Here is a 23,101-nt window from a genome sequence, read left to right as displayed (position 1 = left end):
CAAATCACAAGAGAAAAGGAACAGAGAGATGGGATTTCATCATACTCCAGACCTGCTGACTTTCCTTCAAAGCATCTATAAAATCTTCTCCCCAGTTATGACCCCGAAAATGAAGAGGACCAATGTGAGGGGGTGGATAAGCAAGGCTCAGACATCCAGAGTCATTTACTCATTATTGAAAACTTACCAGGGCTGGGTACAATGGCTCACATCTGTAATCCCATCACTTTAGGAGGCCAAAGTGAGCAGCTGCTTGGGAGGCTGAGGTGGGAGGATCACTTGAGTGCAGGCGGCAGAGGTTGCAATGAGCCTAGACTGTTCTATTTCACTCCATCCTGGTAACAGAGCAAGACCCTGTGTCAAAAAATTAAAAGTAAATTTTTGCCAGATGAGAATCAGGTGCCAGACATGGCAGGAACTGAATTCTCTAAAGGGCTCTGGCTTTGCAGTTCATAGCACGCAAAGCCGGAGCCCTTCGTCACCCTAAGTACAATAAATACTGACTGAATTAAAACATAGGCAGAAATCAAAGGCAGGCAAAGTGTAATGGTGACAACTGCTCTTCCAGACACTTCTAAATATACCAGAGAAACTTTCAACTGCATGTTAGAACTTTATAAATCATGTGTAAACATGACCTCTGAAAAAAAGCCAGGGTCTATGTGGCCGAGAGTGACTTCTTCGGTGAATCATAGCTGGGACAGTCATTTTTGAACTCTACAATTTTCCACATCTTTTCCAAAATAAGTGGTGTAGTGAATACACACACGATCCAGCTTCCTTCTGCTGGCTTTCCATCCCCTATTACACTTTCTTTTCTTGTAATAATTCTTTGCCTTGCTTCAGGATATCCCACCTTATCATTCTCACTTTTTTTTCTCTCTAATCCTTCACTATTGGAACTTCCATAAATCATCAATGGCATTCTGGAGGGAAGGGGAAAAGAGGGCAAAATCCTACCCACTACTTCATGCTAATTGATTCCTTCCTCTGATGTATTGATTCTGACAAAGATAGATGGGCAGTGAGAATGTTTAGGCTTTCTTGCCTGAAATATTGCCTTCATAATATAAATAACTAAAATTTATGTAGCACAGATTATTTTAAGGAATTCTATAATCTGGGTGCTAACAGGATCTCTATTTTAAAGATAAGGAAACTCTCCTAAAATTACACTCTTAGGAAGTGGGATAAATGAGAGTTAAACTACATCATACATTCTGCAGGTCAAGCATTTAATCATTATATTATTTTTCAATCGTCCCACAACAATTTAAATCTCAGGCTCCTCTCTTGATCCTCCCAATTCATTGTCTCTTCTACATAAATGATTGGCAAGTCATTTTGCCTCTGATTCTCTTAGAGATCCTCTCATCTCTGGCAATTCTACATCCATGCCTGCTCAAAACACTGTATTACCTGGGACCCCAGAATGGCAATCCTTTTTTAAAAAAACTGTTGTTTAGGGCCCTCCACATGACAATCCTACCACCATTCAGGAGTTACTGCCTACCATTTTTTTTGGGGGGGGGTGAACATGTTTGTGAACCCAGAGTAGAAATTCATAGCCCGACAAGGTTTTTTTCTTTAGCTGATTCACAAATGTTTAATTAAAAAGCAAGAGGGAATATTTGAATTAAGACTGGTCCCGTAACATGTGGGATCTAAACCAATCTCCTCATGCTCTCTAGAACATTCCACCTACTCTCAGCTACATGCCACTGCTTCTGTTATTCCTTCTTCCTCTCACACTCAGGGTCATGCTTACATGCTCAACGTTCCATCTACATTGAAATTATAGGAAACGGTTTTCCCATTTCCCATGGCTATCTTGAAGGGAAGTTAGAGTAGGTCTTCTGACAGTTTCCATTCATTCTGTATATAGTATGGCATTCAGAGAGTGTTACTGAATAAATAATTTAAAACCTCTAAGGTAAATTGCTATTCGGTATGGAGTCATATAAAACTTGGTTACAATTTATTTTTGAAATACACAACTACAATAATTTCCATTTTAGTGTCCACGAGCTACATGTTTGATTTTTTAAGTCAATAACAATTTTGAATACTCTTTTCCGCAAATCCCATAGAAAGAGTAAAAAGGTCTCGAAAATTTCAACGTTTGGCATTACAGCAGCTACTGAAAATGCCCACGTGAGACAATATTCCTTCAGAAAGAAGGGCCCACGTAGCAGGGTATGTTTACTAGGAAGTCACACAGTTCGTATCCACAGTTCCTGCTTCAGGATAACATAAAAGCCCACAGACAAACAAGCAAAAATTCTCGAGATTCTTCATGGCCTTTATCTAATGTAACCAGCTTTCTGTCAGAACTAGATGTTGCCCAGTATGTAACAGGGAGCCACGCTGTCAGAGCATTCACAATTTCCCAAACTATCATAAGAATTCCCATCAGAAGGAGGGGGCATTTCACCTGATTGGGAGTACCATCTGCTCAAGGGTTCAGGGAGGATGACTGCATTTTAAAGGTAGAGACCAGGCACCCATCCCTCCTCCACATCTCTCTGCCTCTAACTCTCTGTTCTTCCTGTCTTTCTCTCTCCCTCCACACTCTCTCTCATCTCCCTTTCTCTCAAGGATACTCTCAGCTCCTGGTAAGAAATTTAAGGAATAGTTTTTGGTCCAGCCTCAGAGGCTACAGGTGAGGAACAGAAATAGCATGATGATACGAGGAGAGATGGAGGATACAGTCTTAGTCCTGAAGTATCATGTGCCCTGAAGTACAGTCTACAGAGACCACCTTGACAGAGGTTTTAAAATAAGAGCTGAAGAGAAATCGGCCACTTAAAAATAAAGTCAAAGCTGTTAAATTATTAAGTATAAGGTGGGAAGAAATAATACCTGAAGAAATTTAGAATGCCAAGATGTTAGCTTCAACTCTGACAAAAGGTTTGTGCTTATACAAAGTGAGGTTTTCTAATAACCTGAATTTTAGTTAATTATTTTTGCACATTATAGAGGGATGATGATCAGAGATAGCCTTCTGTTTTTGGAGACTACATTCTGTGGCTTGGCATTACAAGAATGTTTGTATCTGCTTTGATCTCACCTAATTACCACAAAATTTAGTAGAATTCCACAATTTATCCAAGAATATTACAATGAAGCAATATTTCTGGATATTGTTCAAAGGATCTAATGATCCATCCATAATGAAAGCTATCATTAACTGCTTAGTCTAAGCCAGGTACAGGCTCAGCCTGTTCTATGTATTATCCTGTCTAATCACTCAATCAACCCTATGATGTAATGGGATTGTTACCATTCATATATTACAGGTGAGGAAACTGAGGCACTGGAAGTGACATGAGCAGAATGTGGTAGTGCTGGAGCTCTAACCCAATCAGAATGCAGAGCCAACATATACAAACATATACATGTTTTCAACTATGGATGTATAATACCTGCTCCTGGCGAGGACTGGGGCAAAAAGGTACTTTCATATCTCAGGTGGAAATGCCTCTCCTTAAATATACACAACTATATTTAAAAGCAACATGGCAATGCTCATTAAAAGTAATAGTGCCCATAGCCTCTGATTCTGTAGCCTTGCTCCCGGAAGTTGAATTCTGTGAGTGTTAAAGCATAATCTGCACAAGGATATAACATGAATTCTAATCGACAAGAGAAAATGTTGAATCAACTATGGCATTGTTTCACCACGGAATATTACACAGCTGTTAAAAGGAATGGGGTAGATCAACCCAGTCAGTTGACATGAAGAAACTGAAAGAAAAATCAAGGTGTAATATACATCTTGTTTTTGTTAAAAAAAAAAGGGGGGGAGAAGGTAGGATTTTGGGGGCAGTGAGACTATTCTGTACAGTAATGTAATGGTGTATACATTTCATTATACATTTGTCAAACCTCATAAAATATATGATACAGAGTGAACCCTAGTGTAAACGGTGGACTTTAGTTAATAATAATGTATCTATACTGGCTTATTGGCCCTAACAAATGTCCCATACTGATGCAAAATGTTACTAATAAGGGAAACTGGGGAGCAGGTGGTAAGAGGGATACATGGGAACTCTACTTTCTACTCCTCTGTAAACCTAAAATTGCTCCAAAACTAAAGTCTATTAAACAAAATTATTAGAAGCTACTATATATATTTGGATATAAATTTAAATATGATGAGTATAGAAAAACTTAATTTTTTTTTTTTTTTTGACACAGAGTCTCCCTCTGTCACTCAGGCTGGAGTGCAGTGGTGAGATCTCTGCTCACTGCAACTTCCGCCTCCCAGGTTCAAGCAATTCTCTTGCCTCAGCCTCGTGAGTAGCCGGAAGTACAGGTGCATGCCACCACACCTGGCTAATTTTTTGCATTTTAGTAGAGACGGGGTTTCACTGTACTCAGGGTCGAGAACCTCTGAGCTCAGGCAATCCGCCAGTTTTGGCCTCCCAAAGTGATGGGATTATAGGCATGAGCCACCATGCCCAGTCTAGAAAAATGTAATTTAAGCTTAATTGTGGGGCTAAGGGAAGAGGATTAAAGTAAAAAAAAATTCTCCTTAACTTTCCAACTCACAAGATGAAAACAAGAGAAATAGGGATTCTGTGGGCTAATTAGTGTAAACTAGTATGTGTGTTTGTAGAAAAATATACAGTTAGACAAATTCCCCTGGAATTTTCCCCAAAGACTTGTAGAATCTTTACTTCTAGTACTTTGTAACTGTTCTATTGAGTAGCCAATTGTTTTCCTCAACTCACCTTCAAATCATAACAAAGGAATAATTGATAAGAGGCTGTCACTAAATGAGAAGTTGCATCTCCCATGCTGAGCTTTGCAGCAAGTGAAATCAAGGAACTTAAAGTCCCTAGAAATAGTAACTTCAATCATCTTTTCTCCTTTTCTTCTTCATTCCAAAGCCAATGCAAAACTAATGATGAGTATTCTGTAAGATGGCTTGAGAATTTCTGCTCGTGTTTAAGTTAAGCATAAACTATAGACAACTTTGCAATGGATTTCCTTCAAACAAGATTTTAAGATCTTACTTGGAAAGACTCTATATCAATCAATCACACATACACAAACATACACCACCCAAGCCATGAAAATAAAGATCCCCACCAAAATGCAGTGAGGGCGGGTGTTCTCTTCCTGGGTCCACAAGGGGGCGTAGTTTTAAGGGCAAGAACTTCCTAGCGCCATGCCCCCCTCCCATCTTTCTCCATCCGGGAGATTTCACGGTTTATGTTTAAACTTTGGAACTCCTTTCCTTAGCCTGGGGACTTAGAGAAGGTGGGGGTTCCTCCCAGGTTAAAACTCCCCTCTTCCACAGGGCTTCGGACTCCATGTTTGGGTCCCCTTCCACGAACACTCTTGTGCTTGTGGAAGCTGTTTTTCTGTCTCCTGGATTTCCCCTCTGGAGTCCCCTTCCACGAACACTCCCTTCGTGGAAGCCTGTCTTCCCCTCCCAAACTCCATCTCTCTATTCCCTTCCACTCAGTGTGGAAGCTGCTTTCCTCTCCTGAATTCCATCTTTCTGGATTTTCTCACTCAGCGTGAGAGTTAGCTGTTTGTTTCTCTCTTCTCCTGTTTCTCTCTCTCTCTGAAGAAATCACCTTCTACAAACACTTTTGAGTCCAGCATTTACTGTGCACTGTGCCGGGGCCCCTCTCTCATTCTTGAGAGGGCAGGAGGCCAAGAACGTGGAGAAACATTTTCTCAGGGGAGCTGAGGGCACCCTGAACCCCTGAACCCCAATATTACATTTTGGCGAGCCAGCCAGGAGAGGGGTACACCAGAAAGAGGGGTACAGCCAGGAAAGGCATACACCAGAAGAGGGGTACAGCCAGAGAAGACTTCAAAATCATGAGTCAAACCGGCCCCATTCTGTCCTGTCTCTTTAAGAACACCTGAAGCGGCCGCAGCCAGGCAGGGCTGTGGGGAACCGGAGCAGCTGCGGCCCAGCCCGTCTTAAGTGGCGCGGGCCAGGGGCAATTAAAAGCGCCGTATTTTTGTTTGTTTGTTTGTTTTTACCTCCATGCTCTCTCTGCTTTCCCTCTCCTTCTCTGTCCTTCGGATATTATCTCAGTGACCAAAACCTGCAGGAGCCTGCGGGGTGGAAAGGGTGAGCACCCCCACTTTCCGCTCTTTGCCTGCCGGGCACAGCCCAGCCCTGGGTCTGCCAGAGAAAAACAGTGGGACGGGTGGGGTACAGCCGGAGCCTGCAGGGGGCCGAGGAGCAGGGCAGCCTGGCGCGTGGTTCTGGCAGGCCTCTCAAGCGTTCTCCAGTCCCAGGCAGCAGTGTGGAAAAGGCTCCCTCCGCCCGGGGCGTTTGCTTGCTGGCTGCGGGTCCCTATGTGGGCAGCGGCTCTGGGAGTGGGGCGGGGTCAACATGGCCCTCCCCGAAAGCCGAGGGGGTGGGGAACTCACGGCCAGCCCAGCAGCGGCTGCAACAGAGGCTTTTAAAGTGACGGGGGCAAGCGGCCTTGTGTTTGATTTCAGATGGGTGCCTATCTTCCCGAGCTCAAGTCCCCATTAAAGGGTATAATGGAAAATTGGGACCAATTTGACACACAGTCTCTAGAAGAAGCAGCTCATTTTTCTCTGCCAAATAGTGTGACCAAATTACTCTCTGTGGAGTGGAAAATCTAGCCCCCAAAGGGAAGGGAAGAAAACCCAACAGCTTTCCTTGAGCGATTGTGGGAGGTTTTTAAAAAATACACCCCCTGTCACCAGACTCCATTGAGAATCAGTTAATACTAAAGGACAAGTCTATATCTCCGTCAGCAGTAGATATCAGGAGGAAGCTTCAGAAGCTGGCTTTGGGAGCAGAACAGAGTCTAGAATCATTACTGAACCAGGCAAACTCTGGCATTTTGTAACAGAGACCAGAGGGAACAGGCTGAAAGGATAGATCAGCCTTAGTCATGGCCTTCAGGCAGGCAGACCCCAGGGGCTCAAATGAGGGAAAGGCTTGGGTCAGCCAGTCTGGCAGAACTTGTTATCAGTGCAGTCTGAAGGGACACTTTGTAAGAAATTGTCCCCAGAGGAATGGACCACCATCTCGTCCATGCCCGCTGTGCCAAGGGAATCACTGAAAAGCACAACGTCCCAGGGGACGAAGGTTCTCAGGGCCAGAGGTGTCTGACCAGATGACCCAATGGCAAGACTGAGGGTGCCTGGAGCAAGTGCCAGCAGGAGCCATCACCCTCACAGAGCCCCGGGTAAAGCTGACCACAGAAGTCCAGGAAGTCAGTCTTCTCCTGGACACTGCACGGCCTTCTCAGCATTTCTCTCCTGCCCTAGGAAGGACCATTTTCGGTCCTTCCTAGGATGGCAGTTAAGGTGGTGGGAATTAACTCCTGGATTCATCACACTTGGTAAACGCCTTGGACACCTCCTCAGGAAAGTCATAGACCCTTCACTCCATAGCCTGAACTTCCAGGACACGACCCTTCATATCCCCGTGAGCCCTTAGAGGATCTGCATCTGCTTTTCCAGCAAGATCCACAAACAAGTAACCACGCATAAGTCTAATTTATATCCTGGCATTAACAGGACTGTAACCCTCAGCTTTGCCGTCTCTCAAACTCTGAGTATCCTTTTCATAGTGGGAAGGGAACCTGTCTCTTTCTAGGAAAGATGCTGCTATTTTGTAAACCAGTTAAATGTTGTGAAGCTTGTTTAACAACTGACTGTCCTGACTCTGTTCTCTCCTAGGCTCGTTTATAACCATTCTAAACTTGTTGGCCTCTGGGCCTCTCATTTTTAACCACCTTGTCACATTCATTTCTCATAGAACCATAAGGTCACAAATAATCCTGCTGCTGGAACCCCGGATATCCTTGGCTCGTGGGCTCTATCGTGGACCTCAGGATCAACTTGCATCCCTGAAAGGCTCCCCTCTGGAGGAAACCTCAACTGCAGGGCCTCTTCTGTGCCCCATTTCAGCAGAAAGTAGTTTTGTTTTGTTTTGTTTTGTTTTGAGATGGAGTTTCACTCTTTTTTTGAGATGGAGTGCAATGGCACAATCTTGGCTCACCTCAACCTCCACCTCCTGGGTTCAGGCAATTCTCCTGCCTCAGCCTCCTGAGTAGCTGGGATTACAAACACACGCCACCGTGCCCCGCTAATTTTTTGTATTTTTAGTATAGACGGGGTTTCATCATGTAGACCAGGATGGTCTCGATCTCTTGACCTCGTGATCCACCCGCCTCAGCCTCCCAAAGTGCTGGGATTACAGGCTTGAGCCACCGCACCCAGCCAGGAAGTAGTTAGAGGATTGGCATCCATAATTCCAGCAGAAGGTAGGCTTTTCTGTTCAGAGGTGGGGGAATGAGAGAGGATGTTCTCTTTCCAGGTCCACAGGGGGCGTAGTTTTAAGGGCAAGAACTTCTTAGCGCCATGCCCCGCTCCCATCTCTCTCCATCCAGGAGATTTAACGGTTTATGTTTAAATTTTGTGGGCACGGGGAAGAAACTAAGAGTCAATCACTCCAGCAGAAATTCTAAGGAACTTCTTTCATTGTTCTGGGGTCTTAAGGTGGGGGATCCTCCCAGGCTAAAAGTCCCCTCTTCCACACGGCTTCAGACTCCATGTTTGGGTCCCCTTCCATGAACACTCTTGTGCTTGTGGAAGCTGTTTTTCTGCCTCCTGGATTTCCCCTCTGGAGTCCCCTTCCACGAACACTCCCTTCGTGGAAGCCTGTCTTCCCCTCCCAAACTCCATCTCTCTATTCCCTTCCACTCAGTGTGGAAGCTGCTTTCCTCTCCTGGATTCCATCTTTCTGGATTTTCTCACTCAGTGTGAGAGTTAGCTGTTTATTTCTCTCTTCTCCTGTTTTTCTCTCTCTCTCTCAATAAATCACTTTCTATAAGCACTTTTGAGTCCGGCATTTACTGCACACTGTGCCGTGATCCCCTCTCTCATTCTTGAGAGGGCAGGAGGCCAAGAACCTGGAGAAACATTCTCTCAGGAGAGCTGAGGAAACCCTGAACCCCAATATTACAGTAGTGTTATAAATGTTATAATTTTGGCTTATAATATACATTTCAGATGTAGAGATATGCATATAATTTAATTCACATATTTGCAGATTGAAATCCTGAAGCCCTATGAAATCTGCTTAAATAACAAAACAGAAGTTCCAAACTCTTAAATGTAGCCTGCTCACATGGAGTTGTTGGAGCAGGTTTCGCATACCTCAAGGGACAATTTCTAACTATATCCTTCAAGGTGTCTTTTCCTCTAATTAAACCTAATCCCTCTTACCTCCTGGTGGCCTGTAAGAGCTCAGTTTTCAAGAGTCACCACGTCGTCTGGTTGCCTTCTGAGATGTTACAAAAGCAGTCAGTCCCACCCGTGCTCTGCTTGCTGAACCCTGAAAAAAACGTGAGCCGGAAACAGCCGGGGCCTCCTCTGCAGGGCTTACGTGATGAAATGCAGCTCACCATTAGTTGCCCCTGCAATTTTCACACCTGGGGCTCTTGAGCTTTGAGGGTGCAGGTGGCCTAATACAGGAGTAATTAGTTCCATGTCATTAATTATTTATATGGAGCTTATCACCCTGGGTTGGCAATTTTTGTTGACTCAAAGCTGCAGGTGCATAAAGGAATAGTGGCAGAGGGAAAATGGTGCTCTGTGGGCTGAATATCTTCGAGACTGTCTCCAGGAAAGGCTATGTCATTCATAGCAACCACAGAGTTTTGAGAGTTGACAAGTAATTTTACATGGTGACTCACCATTGCTGCAGTTGCAAAGGTAATTCTTTTTGACTCACATGAAATTCTGTTTTTAATGTGTATTTGACAGGAAAATAGTCTTTCCATTTTGTTGCTGTCCTTAAAGAAGAACAGGGAATGAGAATTTACTGCCACGGTCTTATCTTTCAGACCTAACTGTTTTTGGGAAATTCCAAGTAGTTTTAATAACACTACCGGAAATTCTCCTTATTAACTCTGCTTTTAGAACCTTCTGGTAAATCTGATTTCAATGCTGCTTGTCAATAGATAACTTCATTCTTGCCAATTACAGTCCCTAATCCAGGCTTAAACATTTGTTGCAACAAACTTTTCCCTGACCTACCTGATGCTTTCCTTATGATTCTAAACTCATCCGCCTCCATTTTCTTGCAGCAATGCTGGTTTTTCTTAAGATACTATTCCAGCTACTTATGTCTCCAAATAAACGAAGGGGGAGAAAAAAGAAGAAAATTGTGTCTTCCACACCCAGATTTTTGGTTCAGGATTTAGAAGCATTTAGAACACAGAACTATTTCAGATCAATTTATGGTAAACTTTAATGCTGCTTCTAAGTGGTTTGACAGCAGAGAATCTCTGAACCTCAGTGGGAAAGAACTTTTGCAATTCCGTCTCTCTTGATGCCTCCTCCATATCAAGGTAATCCTCAAGTCTTCTCTCCAATTCAGTAACTCAGTTCCTTCCACATTCACGGCAGCAAATTAGCCATGATCTATTTAAGAAGTTCCCACAGGGGTCTTGTGTTTCCCATCTCTGTATTTCCAGCAATCTCCAGATGATGCTGCTGGCTCATCTACCTTGAGTAGCAAGTTTCTAGAGCATAATGTGAAAACTTTTTCTTCTTGTTGGTTGAGTAGCCTTGCTGGGTTGTTGACAAAGAATGGCCCTGCACTCCCTGATAAGAACCAACCAGCCCAACCCCACATAACCCTGTCTTCTGTGAATTTTGTATTTCATATTTTTCACTTCATACCTATTATTTTTGCTGTGAGGAAATTCTGGTGCCTATCAAATAAGTTAAGCTGAGAAGAAGAGGTGACTATTTACAGCTGTGGAAGGGCATGTTCTCACCTCTGTCTGCCTTTACAGCATGGAAAGGTTACCTTAACATTGTGTGACAGATGCTCAAAGCAAGAGCTCCCCGTAGAAGCTGTATCAGCATCTCTGGGAACTTAGATATGCAAATTCTCATTCTCACCCTAGATCTTCAAATTAAGAAACTCTGGGGTGGGGCCCAGAAATCTGTTTTAACAAGACCTCCAGGTGATTCGAAGGCAAGCCAAAAATTGAGAACCACTGTACCTGCATTGCTTGGTCAAAAATCTTACGAGTTTTGCATTTACCTAATTCATCTTAAATCATGAATGGTAATAATAAATTAAACTCTGGTTTGGAAGTTTAAAGAGTGCACTTCTATTTTGCCATAAACTAGTTTGGTCTAGTTCAAAGCCTTGTGCAACCCCTTCAAGGGTTGGGGTTCGGTTCTCTCATTAGTAAGATGATTATACAACTAATCCTTTAAGCTAGAAACGCTTGATAGTAATAACAGGTGCTGTTATAATTACACAAGGACAATAGGCATAAATTGGGACTGACTTAGGCCAACCGAAACACAGGGAGATTTTACTCCTTAGGAAAATAAAGATTGGTTGGGACAAGACGGTGATAAGCCTTCCAGGTCTAAGATTTTCACAACGTGAACCCTAAAATATGTACGTAGGAACTCATAACTACCGTCTTTATTCAGGACTCCAAATCTAAAGAAGAATTTATTATCTCTCAATTATTTTATTACATTTTTAATCGCCTTGCTTAATGCAAAAGTGCATTTGAAAACTCTAGGATATCAACCTAGGGTATAGGATAATCAGAGTGTAAAAGCTGTCAGAATCAAAGTAGAATCACAAATGTTAAGAAACAAAGAGCCTTTACTTCCCTGAATACACATATACTTTATTATGACATGTGTATTCCCATTACAATGCTCTGCTCCCAAATAAATGTCTTTCTTTTTAGAGAGCTTCTCTGTTACTTAAGTTGACAAGGGTGAATTTTGAAAATCCAAAAGTCTCAAAGCCCTGGGTACAAAAAGAATGCCACCTCAGCAACTACAACATCTCACTAACCATGTGCTAGTTTGACTTACTCAGAAACAGCCAGGAGAACAATTTGGTCCAAGAGTGTTATGTTCATGTTTGGTCAGAGGTTTTTTGGGTGGGGTTTGGGTTTTTTTCCCTCCTATTAAAAGTTACATGATATCTTGAAAGGTGAGTATATGATGCTCAAATATTGAAAAGTTTCAATAGACTAAAAAAACTGTACTAATACAAACTCGACTGTACTAATACAAACACAACTTTTTTGGGGGGTTTGGGTTTTTTTCCCTCCTATTAAAAGTTACATGATATCTTGAAAGGTGAGTATATGATGCTCAAATATTGAAAAGTTTCAATAGACTAAAAAAACTGTACTAATACAAACTCGACTGTACTAATACAAACACAACTTTTTTGGGGGGTTTGGGGTTTTTTTCCCCTGTTAAATAAGCAAGAGTTACGTGATATCTTGAAAGGTGAGGATATTAGGCTCAAGTATTGAAAAGTTTCAATAGACTAAAAAACTGTACGAATACAAACTCCCCCTTTCCTCTGCCCCCTCAAAAAAAACTTAAATCAGAAAAAATGTGAATGCCTGTCATTTTGTAATATGAACTTTGAACCTAGAAAAATTAAAAAGACAAAAAGCCTATTTAGAAAATAGCATCTTTCCTTTCTAGCCATAAAGTGTAATATATGTATGTATTACAGATATTGGGAATATTTTCTATTTCATTTAAAATCATAGTATAAAAAGGACCTTTACAAATTTATCATTTTCAGCTTTCCTTGAGGCCTAACATTAACTTAGGAAGACCTAAAATATATAACTCCTCTCCAGAAGTTTCATAAATTTCAAGTGCTTTTCTTGGTGGTTTTATTTTTCAGTAGGCCTCCCAGTCTGAAGTTCAGCTATCAGAACTCGACTCCCAATATCTAAATGATAGTTTTAGATCACCATTATCAGCATGTTGGGAAATCAGGCAGCCAGGAGGGATTTCACAGGCACCTCATATTTTCATAAGAGTGATCAGTAATAAATGAAGCTTTGCTTTTTTAGGTTTCACGTTTTTCCTGAAAATAACTAAAGTATGCTTTTTCTAAACAACGTTGTTGTAACATAGAAAGATTTGGTAATTTGTGCTATTAGTTATCCATTGATAATATCCTGTTGGAATATGACAGTGTATTTACAAAGAGCTCATAGGCCAGGCGTGATGGCACATGCCTATAATTCCAGCACTTTGGGAGGCCAAGGCATGCAGATCATCTGAGGTCAGGAGTTTGAGACCAGCCTGATCGACATGGAAAAACTCCATCTCTACTAAAAATATAAAATTAGCTGAGTGTGGTGGCGCATGCCTGTAATCCCAGTGACTTGGGTGGCTGAGGCAGGAGAATCGCTTAAACCCAGGAGGTTGAGGTTGTGGTGAGTGGAGATTGCACATTGCACTCCAGCCTGGGCAACTCCATTTCAAAAAAAAGGAAAGAAAGAGCTCACAATATGCAAGGATCATAATATACAAAATCATAATACGAAGTAAAAAGTCAAACAGAATAATATAGACTCTATAATATGCAACAGTAGAATTAAGATGAGAAAGAAACATTAAAATATTAACAGTTGGCTGGGCACAGTGACTCACCCCTGTAATCCCAGCAGTTTGGGAGGCTGAAGCAGGTGGATCACTTGAGTTTAGGAGTTTAAGACCAGCCTGAGCAACATGTTTCTACAAAAACTACAAAAAATTAACCAGGCATGATGGCATATCCTGCAGTTTCAGTTACTCAGGAGCCTAAGGTGGGAGGATCACCTGAGCCCAAGAAGTTGAGGCTGCTGTGAGCCCTGATCACACCTCTGCACTCCAGCCTGGGCAACAGAGTTAGACTCTGTTTTATAAGTAAATGATGTAATTAACTAATTAATTATCATTACTAGTTTTAAGCAATAGGATCAGGCTGATTTTTAAAATACATTTTAAAAGTTTACTTGTTTTCCACAATAGGAAATATATTATTTGAGAATAGGGAGAGAAATTACATGCTATTTTTAAGTCGTCTGGCACAGAGAGATAAGACGACTTCTGGGCAAAGGTGTCATGTGTATCTCGTCTTCTATTTAACAAGTGTTTTTGTTCAAATCATCAGAGGCCATTAAAAACAGGGAAACATTTCTTTTTTTTTCCCCCTCTGAGAAGGAGTCTGTCGCCCAGGATGGAATGCAGGGTCATGATGTCGGCTCACTACAACCTCTGCCTCCTAGGTTCAAGTGATTCTACTGCCTCAGCCCCCTGAGTAGTGGGATTATAGGCATGTGCCACCATGCCCAGCTAATTTTTATAGTTTTAGGAGAAACGTGGTTTCACCATGTTGGCCAGGCTAGTCTTGAACTCCTGACCTCAGGTGATCCATCCCCCTGAGCCTCCCAAAGTGCTGGGATTACACACGTGAGCCATGCATCTGGCTGGGAAATATTTCTTTAAAGAGGTCACAGTCTTTGTCACAATGTGACACACTTTATAAATTTAATATGCACAGATTTCTTGATTCCCAATTAGGAAACTATGAAAAAATAAATAAATATGCAAAATAGTCATTTGCATAATGTACTTCTATCTACTTAGTCTACAAAATTACATATAAATTAACTAACAGCCTCTATTTAGCCTTAAGTCCTTGCTAATTAAACTTTTATCCTAGGACACGATATTTGTGCCGATTAATTATAGCTAAAAACATTACTTTGTAACCATATTCCACCACATTAATTCTCTCTCTAAATTCACAAAAAAAATTTATAAACTTTGAAACTAAACTCATTTATTCTACAAATTTTGGAAATATGTTCGTAGGTGGCATGAAGCAAAAGTCTGAGCTCATCAAGGAAGTCAAAATGTTCCAATTCTAGGAATTCAGGTGACAGCTATGTAAACCATTAATTTACAGTCCCATTCCTTCCAGATGTCTGAGAAGTTCTATAAAATAGTATGAATGTTTCCAAAAGCTCAAGACCAGCTCCGCATTTGCTAGACAAGAACCGCTATAGCGGTAAAACAGAAAATCTGGTTTTGAAATGATTACAGTAATGACTAAATAATTCCACACACAATACAAGTCCGTGTGACGTTAGATGTTACCAAATTGAGTTTTATGTAAAAGATAATTTTCTTTCATGATTCTTTTTACCCTGCTCTATCCCAATATTTAATCTCTTCCCAATGATTCTGTTATCTGGGTCTGAGAAAAGATACATACTTTTGTTCATTATGACTTTTAAACTGAACATTGCTGTGTGTTCAGCTATTTTTTTTTGCAAAGCAAAACAACATTTAGAGATCAAATTAAGGTGGCCATATTAGGGATCTGAATTTTTGCCAAAGATGGCAACCTCCCTCCATATCTCCTTGGTTTGTTTTTTCCCTGAGTCTCCCTCTGTTACCCAGGCTAGAGTACAGTGGCACAATTTCGGCTCACTGCAGCCTCCACCTCCTGGGCTCAATCAATTCTTGTGCCTCAGCCACCTGAGTAGCTGGGACTACAGGCATGTGCCACCATGTCCAGCTAATGTTTGTATTTTTATAGAGACACGGTTTTACCAGATTGGCTAGGCTGGTCTCCAACTCCTGGACTCAAATCATCTGCCTCCCTCGGCCTCCCAAAGTGCTGGCATTACAGAGGTGAGTCACCATGCCTGGCCCACATTTCCTTATTTATTATCAAGTAGAAAATGCTAAGGCATCACGATTAAGGCTTGAAATTGTTATTACTTCTAGTAATGCCATTTTCATGGGTAGATATGTGCATTTCACTCACCCTCTCTCACAGTTGTTCATCTATGACCAAAGTGTTGGACTTGATTCTTGGCTAGATTTGTCTAATATCTGGACAGTTTCTCAGTCAATCTGTATATCAGTATTATCCTCCCTGGAATGATTGAACTAAGGATCAATCTCAGAGATGTTGAGTACCAATGATGTCAGCAAGAACATCTAAATCTGACCTGAAAGAGGTAAACAGTAATTGACAACGTACCCTATGTAGACTTCACCGTGAAATAACTTGAGCCTCCTTTTTCAGACAATATGTGTCCCTCAGAAGATATCCAGTCAAAAGCCTCTGCAGAGCACATTCTTTTTCCTTTTCCTTTCTTATCAATTAAATATTTCTTCCAAGGGTCAAAAAGCACAAGATCACATCTAAGAAAGCAGTTAACCTCTAAAAAAATAGTGATGTGAACTATTGTGTGTGTGTGCATATAAATGCTTGCTTTCTTAAAAATGTTAAAATATAGTTTTATTGGTCTGCAGGAAAAAAAAGCTGAGAAGCAACATCACTTTTAGCTTTTTTGAGAAAGGATCTTGATCTGTAGGGGAAAGAAGAGGTAGATACAGCTTATTCCATCAGGCAGATCTACAGCCAGCTACAAAGCTGCTTCCCAAGAGTCAAATTTTAGCTCTTATGTGAGGAAGAACTTTCTAATTTCTACAGCTATACAATTATGGAATGCTCTGTTTGGGAAAATGATAAGACTTTGCTAGAATATTCAGTCAAAGCCAGATAGCCATCCTAAAGTGGTGGTAGAAGACATGTGGAAGAATCTACAACATTTCCCTCAAAACAAGGGAAGATGCAAAGTTCCTGGCAAAAGTTGGTAGGCTTTCTTCATGTAATCATAGCCCCCAAATAGGAAATGCTAAACCAAATATGAGGGGAACTAAATAGAGTCAAAATCCGTCCCTCATCTCTACCATCAGTATTCCTTTGCAAACAAAATAGAGCCCTCGAATATTTTCTGTGACTCCCACATTTTCTGAATGCCTTATTTGGAAAGATCCTGGATAAAGAAGCAAGAATACCAGCAGGCCAAAAGTAATGGAATCACCTGATATTTACATTGCACTTTTCAAGAAAGAAGCTCGTCAATTAAGATTCCTTGTGATGTGTAATTTGTGACAATTCAAACAGCTTTGTCTACGTCTCTACGATTTTCTCATTATCTATAGAAAATAGATTAATAAAATTAACGGAAACAAGGATGCATGTAGAGGGCATTTCAATTTACTTGAGAACAAGTTGTTTTCAAACACATTTACAACTGCCCAACTGCACACAAACAGTGTGTTAACTGTGAGTGAGTCTTGTCTATCCATTCAACTAGGTCTAGCAGGGTGTTTATTTGCACTGTGTTAGTAGCCCCCTTACCATTACTTTATATTATACATCACTGAAAGCAGTAAAACTGCATTTCCTCTTAAAATGCCTAAGGAGGTGCGCTTCTTCTGTAATATAAACATGTTTACTTCGATTAAAATTATTTAAAAGAAAATGAACAGACTCGCATGAAGACATAACATTTCTAATTGTGCTCCTTTTGTAATCGGAGGACAGAATGGGTTATTAATCAACCTTGTCAAGATCTCAAATAAATCTAAATTCTCTATGCAAGAGTGTGTGAGGGTGTGAATATATGTCTACATGTGTGTTTGTGTGTGTATACCTAACAGGACTGCTGCATTGCCATTCATTTGCCAAATATGAATCAAATGACTTTGTTAGGCACTTCAAGATATTTGGATACTCCATTGAAAACAAACGAACAAAACAAAACTTCCAGTACTCAAAGAATGTATATTCTAATTGGAGACAGACAGTAAACAGTAATCATAATTAACAGGTAAGTGCCTTTGAATGTGGCAAACGAAGAGGTTAGGAGTCTCGATGGGGGACAGGTTCTAATTGTAAAATGTGGGGTCCAGGTAGACTTAATTAAGAAGGCAGCATTTGAACAAAGATTGAAAGATGGTAAGAAATTCTACCATCTGCATATTTGGAGGAAGAGCAAATAGGTAATGCAAAGACCCTAGTGTATTCCAGACATAGCAAGAAAGCTAGTTTCTTAGTTTGAATGAGTGAAAGGAGAACAGGAGGAAAAGGTCAGAAGTAAAGGGGTCAGATGATATACATAGCCTTGGAGGCGGTGGTAGGACATCGGCTTTTCTCTGAGGTAGATAGGTGAAGAACCAAGCCAGATTACCTGGAAATTAGCATGTGAATAAGTGATAATCATTTAATTATTATTATTATTACATATTCTATAGGGTCTCCAAGGCAAGACCATTACCCTACTTGACAGATGAGTAAGTGGAAATGAAAATTTTGTGACTTGCCAGAATTTGAAATGTCAGCTATCAGCAAAACCAAGTCATAGCCTGAGTTCTTATAATGTGCTTTCTTTGGGTGGTATTGTAGATAGTTTCCCACCTTCTCAATAATATGACAAGTTGTTGGTCTTAGAGACTGTGTGAAGTGAGAACAGACCTCATGGATAGCTGGAGTGGCATCTCAGGAAACGGCAAGCAATTCAGATTCCACGTTCTGATGGAAGGCACTAGGTTTCCATTAAATGCTCATAGACTTGCTTTCAGAGGAACACGAAGGGTTCATTTTTAGAGCTGCCCCCACTAAGGCTGTGCCTGTAAGCATATCCTCACACTTTTGGATTTACTTACGTTGGTGTACTGTGATCTCCGAGGCCTAACTTAATTGTTAAGTCTATAAGGTCTTTCTGTACTTACAGGAGACTACAGGGGGAGCTCATCTTACTCATCATCTGTGGCTTGTCTCATGCAGAACCTGCAAAAGATCTTCTTCTAAGGGTCTGCATCCCTATGGAACAGATGTTTCCTCAAGAACACTCACCCCCAGGTGAGCTTTCCTCAAATAACCTTGCTCCTTGGACCTGAAAGAGAGCTTGAGTCCCTTGTTGTACATGTGACAAGCCCAAGCATGCCTGCTCTGCCATATAGTATCTGTCATGATGCTAGCCCTGAAATCACACAAAGGCAATTACAGGGGGACAATGTCCCATCTCGGAGATGGAATCTGCAAAGATATCAGAGTCTTCCCCAACCAAGTGGCAGTCAATGCTGATGAATGCCTCTGACTACAGTGGCTGCCAGCTTAAAAAACAAACAAACAAAATGGTGAGATATCTCTTGCATATTGGCAAACAACCCCGTAATCCCCTTTTAGCTTTCTGATATCCCACTTAATGGGTCAAATTAGTTGGCACTTGCTATGTCTTCTAGTAAAAAATTATTCTTTGACACTTGCTGTCAGAGTTGTTTTAAGAGGCCCATAGGGGCAGGCAAGTCAGAAAATGAGAACTCCTTAACAAACAAGGGCAAACCACCCTGTCCCTGATGTAGAGCAAAAGACCTACAGGCTATTAAAAGGACCTCCCTCTGATTAATAGAGTATTGACCTCTGGTCTAAATCAATTTTTGTGGAAGAAAGAAAATGGGCTCTTGGAGAGGTAGAACAGAGTAGTAAAGCACTTAAAAAAAAAAAAAAAAAGCAGTCATTTCCCTTCTGCATATATTGTATTCACTGGCATGCCACCCTTCCTAGTGATCTGCGGAGGTTCTGACCTGGGGTTTTTCATTCTCTTGCACTCGCTGTTGCCACCTGCTGGTGACATATCATGATTGGCATACAGTACATAGTTGGGGGAGGAAGTATTTTTATGGGAAGCACAAATTGCAAACTTAAGGCAACATTGGAAGTCTTCATTCCCCGGCGACTCAGTCTTTCTTGAGATGGGAAAAGATGTGTCCAGAAAGCAAAAGGAGAGGATGCTAGTTATCCTCTCCCTTCAAGAAGTTCTGCTATGTGTCACTCCTATTAGTCCAATAATACAAGAGATTCCTTTACTATCTTTCTGTGGAGCATGTTGGGCATGTATCCTCATGACCACTACAGATGTGCTATCTTAATCTTGTATCTTGAGGACTCAGTATTATCCATGTAATAGAACGTGACCTCAAATAGAAGATTGCTTTTAGTTTTCCTTAAGTAAACACGGAAGGCAAAAGATAAACCCTCCTGCCCCTGCCTGTTTCAAGGTGCCTGAGCTGAGAGGTTGCAGCCCATCCCATCATTTATGAAAGAGCTCTCAGAAGTATACAGGCCTTCGTTCCCAGAAAACCTCAGGGTAAGCAAGTTGTTTGAAGTAAAGCAAGTCTATTTTTTAAAGGCCCATGTCGAGCTGTAATTTGCTGTGGAATATGAAATGAAAATACACTTCCTTAGATTTCTCCACACTCATAAATAGCCAATACCATAGTGCATGTCTCCTTGGAAATTCAGACACATTCAAAGCTGCTGTGCATAGCTATACGTGTTTAACTTGTAAATTTATGGTGACAGAATAGAAAGGTTTCATATGAAAATATACCAAGTATCAGGAAGTTCAAGAGTTAAGGTCCCCACAGCAACCTTAACACACACTCATGGTGTACAAATGTCACATCATAAAGAGGTTTAAAAAATTTCTTCAGTACTAAAGTCTAGTATTGAATATCCCAGTAGGGACAACTTAACACCTATATGTATTCCCATTTTGAGTTTTAATTTTTAAAGGGAAGTGTGTTTTAATATAGATATTCAAATTTCATTCATTCATGCCCTGGTTCTTATCTCTTCTCAATAAATTTCATCTAGGTCATCCCATCCAGTTCCTCAGCCTTTAAATGCTATCTATATTTTAGATATTCTCTCTCCCTCTCTCTCTCTCTCTTCTTTTAAAGAAACAGAGTCTCTCTTTGTAGCCCAGGGTAGAGTGTAGTGGTGCGATCACAGCTCACTGCAGCTCCAAACTTCTGGGCTCAAGCAATTCTTCCACCTTAGCCTCATTAGGAGTTAGGACTACAAGCACTTGTCACCCTACCTGATTATTTTCTTTTAATTTTAATTTTTTTGTAAAGACAAGATGTTACAATACTGTCCAGGCTGGCCTTGAACTCTGAGCCTCAAGCAATCTGCCACATTTGACCTCCAAAAGTGCTACAATGACAGGCATGAGCCACCACACCTGGCCGTAGAGATGATTAAATCTATTTCTCCACTCCTGATTTATCCCCATAATTTTTGGAATCATAACCAACTGCCAACTGCCATCTCTGTTGAAAACAGGTCTACTTCTGGGGTCACTTGTGTAGTTGTTGGCAGGCCTTCATTTTTTGCTGGCTGTTGTTCCTTGCCACATAGGCCTCTCCTTAAAATAGCTCATAACTTAGGAGCTTGCTTCTCCCAGAGCAAGAGATCCAAGAAAGAGAGAGACCAAGATGGAAGTCATAGCCTTTATAACCTAGTCTCAGAAGCAGCAGACGTCACTTCTGCTGCATTCTATTGGTTATATTGAACTAACCCTGGTAAATTGAAGATTACTTCCAAAGGGTGTAAATACCAAAAGGAGAGAATCTCTGATGGGAAATATCATAGAATTGTAGCTCTGTCCCCCACCCTCTACTGCCTAGATACCTGAAATCGCCTTCTATTCCATCTTTCTGCTTCTCTTCTTGCCATCTATTAACCATTCAGCAGCCAGAATTATCTTTTTGAAAATATAAGTTATTCTTGTACTTAAAACTTGCAATGACTCCCCATTGTACTTAAAATAAGATCCAATCTCTTAATCTGGTTCTTGCCTAGCTGTACACCTCATGTCCATCATTGCCAGCACTGTGGGTATGCTTCTGTTCCTCCAGCAAACCAGATTGTGTTCATTTTCCTTTGAAAGATTTAGGTCACAGCTTAGATATGAAGTCTAGGAAGTCGAGAAGAACAAGCCCAGACTATCTTATCAAAAGTATTCACTTAGCCACTCCCATACCCAATTGCCATTTCTGCCCCCTTCCCTCTACGCTTCACCACAAACACAAGTGTGCATCTTCATACCTGCTAAAAGAATCCTGATGTGCCCAAGCACAGGTAAAGAGACCTTGATCTTGGGGAATGTGGTCTCCTCTTAGCAACTGGAGATGATTCATGGTTGCTCTCTAACAGGCAAGGCAATCCTTTGTTTTTTGACAATGAAGCAAAAGGGTCTAGAAATTCCTGAGGTCCTCTACTAACCAGTGAGAGGTGAGAGGTTGGCTGTTAGGGGTTGTTCTTCCAAGGAAAAAAAGAGCAAATCAAATGAGGAGACTGTGTTTTGCCCCTAACACTGCCTTTCTGAGTGTGACTCTACTGTGAAGAAGTAAGGCCTGGAGGTGCAGCAACCATCTTGTGACTACGAAATAAGCAGCATGATGATGAAAAACCAACACACTAAGAATGATGAAATTGGAAAACATAATGAGCTCAGGACTTTTGCCTTTGAGCCACTACACCAGTTCTCTTGCACCAACCTCTAGAGTCCTTGGCATGTAAAATAATTACATCTGTTAATCACTTAAGACCCTTGGTCAGATTCTTCTGTTACATGCAGCTGAAGGCATTCCTAATTGGTACACATACCCGATGCCAAAGAACAAACAGAATTACTGCAGCCTATAATGTTCTTGCTAAAGCAGGGATATCCAACCCATCAGCAACTTCCTTCCTTCCTTTCTTTCTTGACCTACAGAGTCAGAATCCCAGAAAGCTGGTCATCTGGGAGGCTGAGGTGGGTGGATCACCAGGTCAAGAAATTGAGACCATCCTGGCCAACATGGAACCTCATCTCTAGATGAACATAAAAACATAATTAGCTGGGTATGGTGGTGGGTGCCTGTAATTCCAGCTACTCAGGAAGCTGAGGTAAGAGAAACACTTGAACTCAGGAGGTGGAGGTTGCAGTGAACCAAGATCGTGCCACTGCACACCAGCCTGGCAGCAGAGTGAGTACTCTATCTAAAAACAAAAAAGAGAGAAAGCTACTCATTTAAGTGAACTTGGCATCCATGCCTAAGGTACAGCTTGCCCTTTGGTAATCTTATAGAGCACTCATTGAAAACAATTTGATACCTTGTAGAGTACTCATTGAAAAAAACATAGATGCATTTACTATTATTCACCCAGGAGGAATATTTTTAAACTTTCTGAAACTTACTCACTACCTGGCATGACAAGAAGACGGACCTGTGCCTTGAAGCTGGAATTCAATGCAATGGTTATTTGGCTTTATAACAGCTTTTCCTATTTGTTGCCACTAATCTTGATCAAATTCAATTTCCTTATAGTATTCTGCACATTCGACTGGTCTCCTTATTTGCACACTTCCTCTACACACCCCTGACATGTCTTCCCCTAATAGTCAAGGTAAGCCCTCTACAATGTAAGTCAGCTTACATCACTCCTCTGCCCTGATCTTCTCATGGTTTCACACATCGGGGTTAAAGTTGAAGTCCTTATGATGGCTTACAAGGTTCTGTAAAATATTGCCCTTATTTTTGCTCTGATCTCATTGCCTATGGCTCTTCTCTCTGCTTGCTTCTCTTGGATAAA

General features: G+C 41.2%; 1 long non-coding RNA gene across 1 annotated transcript in view; it reads right to left on the bottom strand.

Annotated features, from left to right (window-relative positions):
• The window catches only part of LOC144582850 (uncharacterized), a 293,627-nt gene extending 287,277 nt beyond the window's left edge, over window positions 1-6,350 (bottom strand). The window contains exons 1-2 of the long non-coding RNA XR_013536323.1: window positions 6,013-6,350; window positions 188-354 (exon numbers count right to left, since the gene is read on the bottom strand). This is a non-coding gene — a long non-coding RNA (uncharacterized LOC144582850). The remainder of the gene's footprint in view (window positions 1-187; window positions 355-6,012) is intronic.
• Window positions 6,351-23,101: the final 16,751 nt, after the last annotated feature.

This window comes from Callithrix jacchus, chromosome 5, assembly GCF_049354715.1.
Source record: "Callithrix jacchus isolate 240 chromosome 5, calJac240_pri, whole genome shotgun sequence".
Classification (NCBI taxonomy): domain Eukaryota; kingdom Metazoa; phylum Chordata; class Mammalia; order Primates; family Cebidae; genus Callithrix; species Callithrix jacchus.
This window is presented reverse-complemented; position numbering and strand designations above follow the sequence as displayed.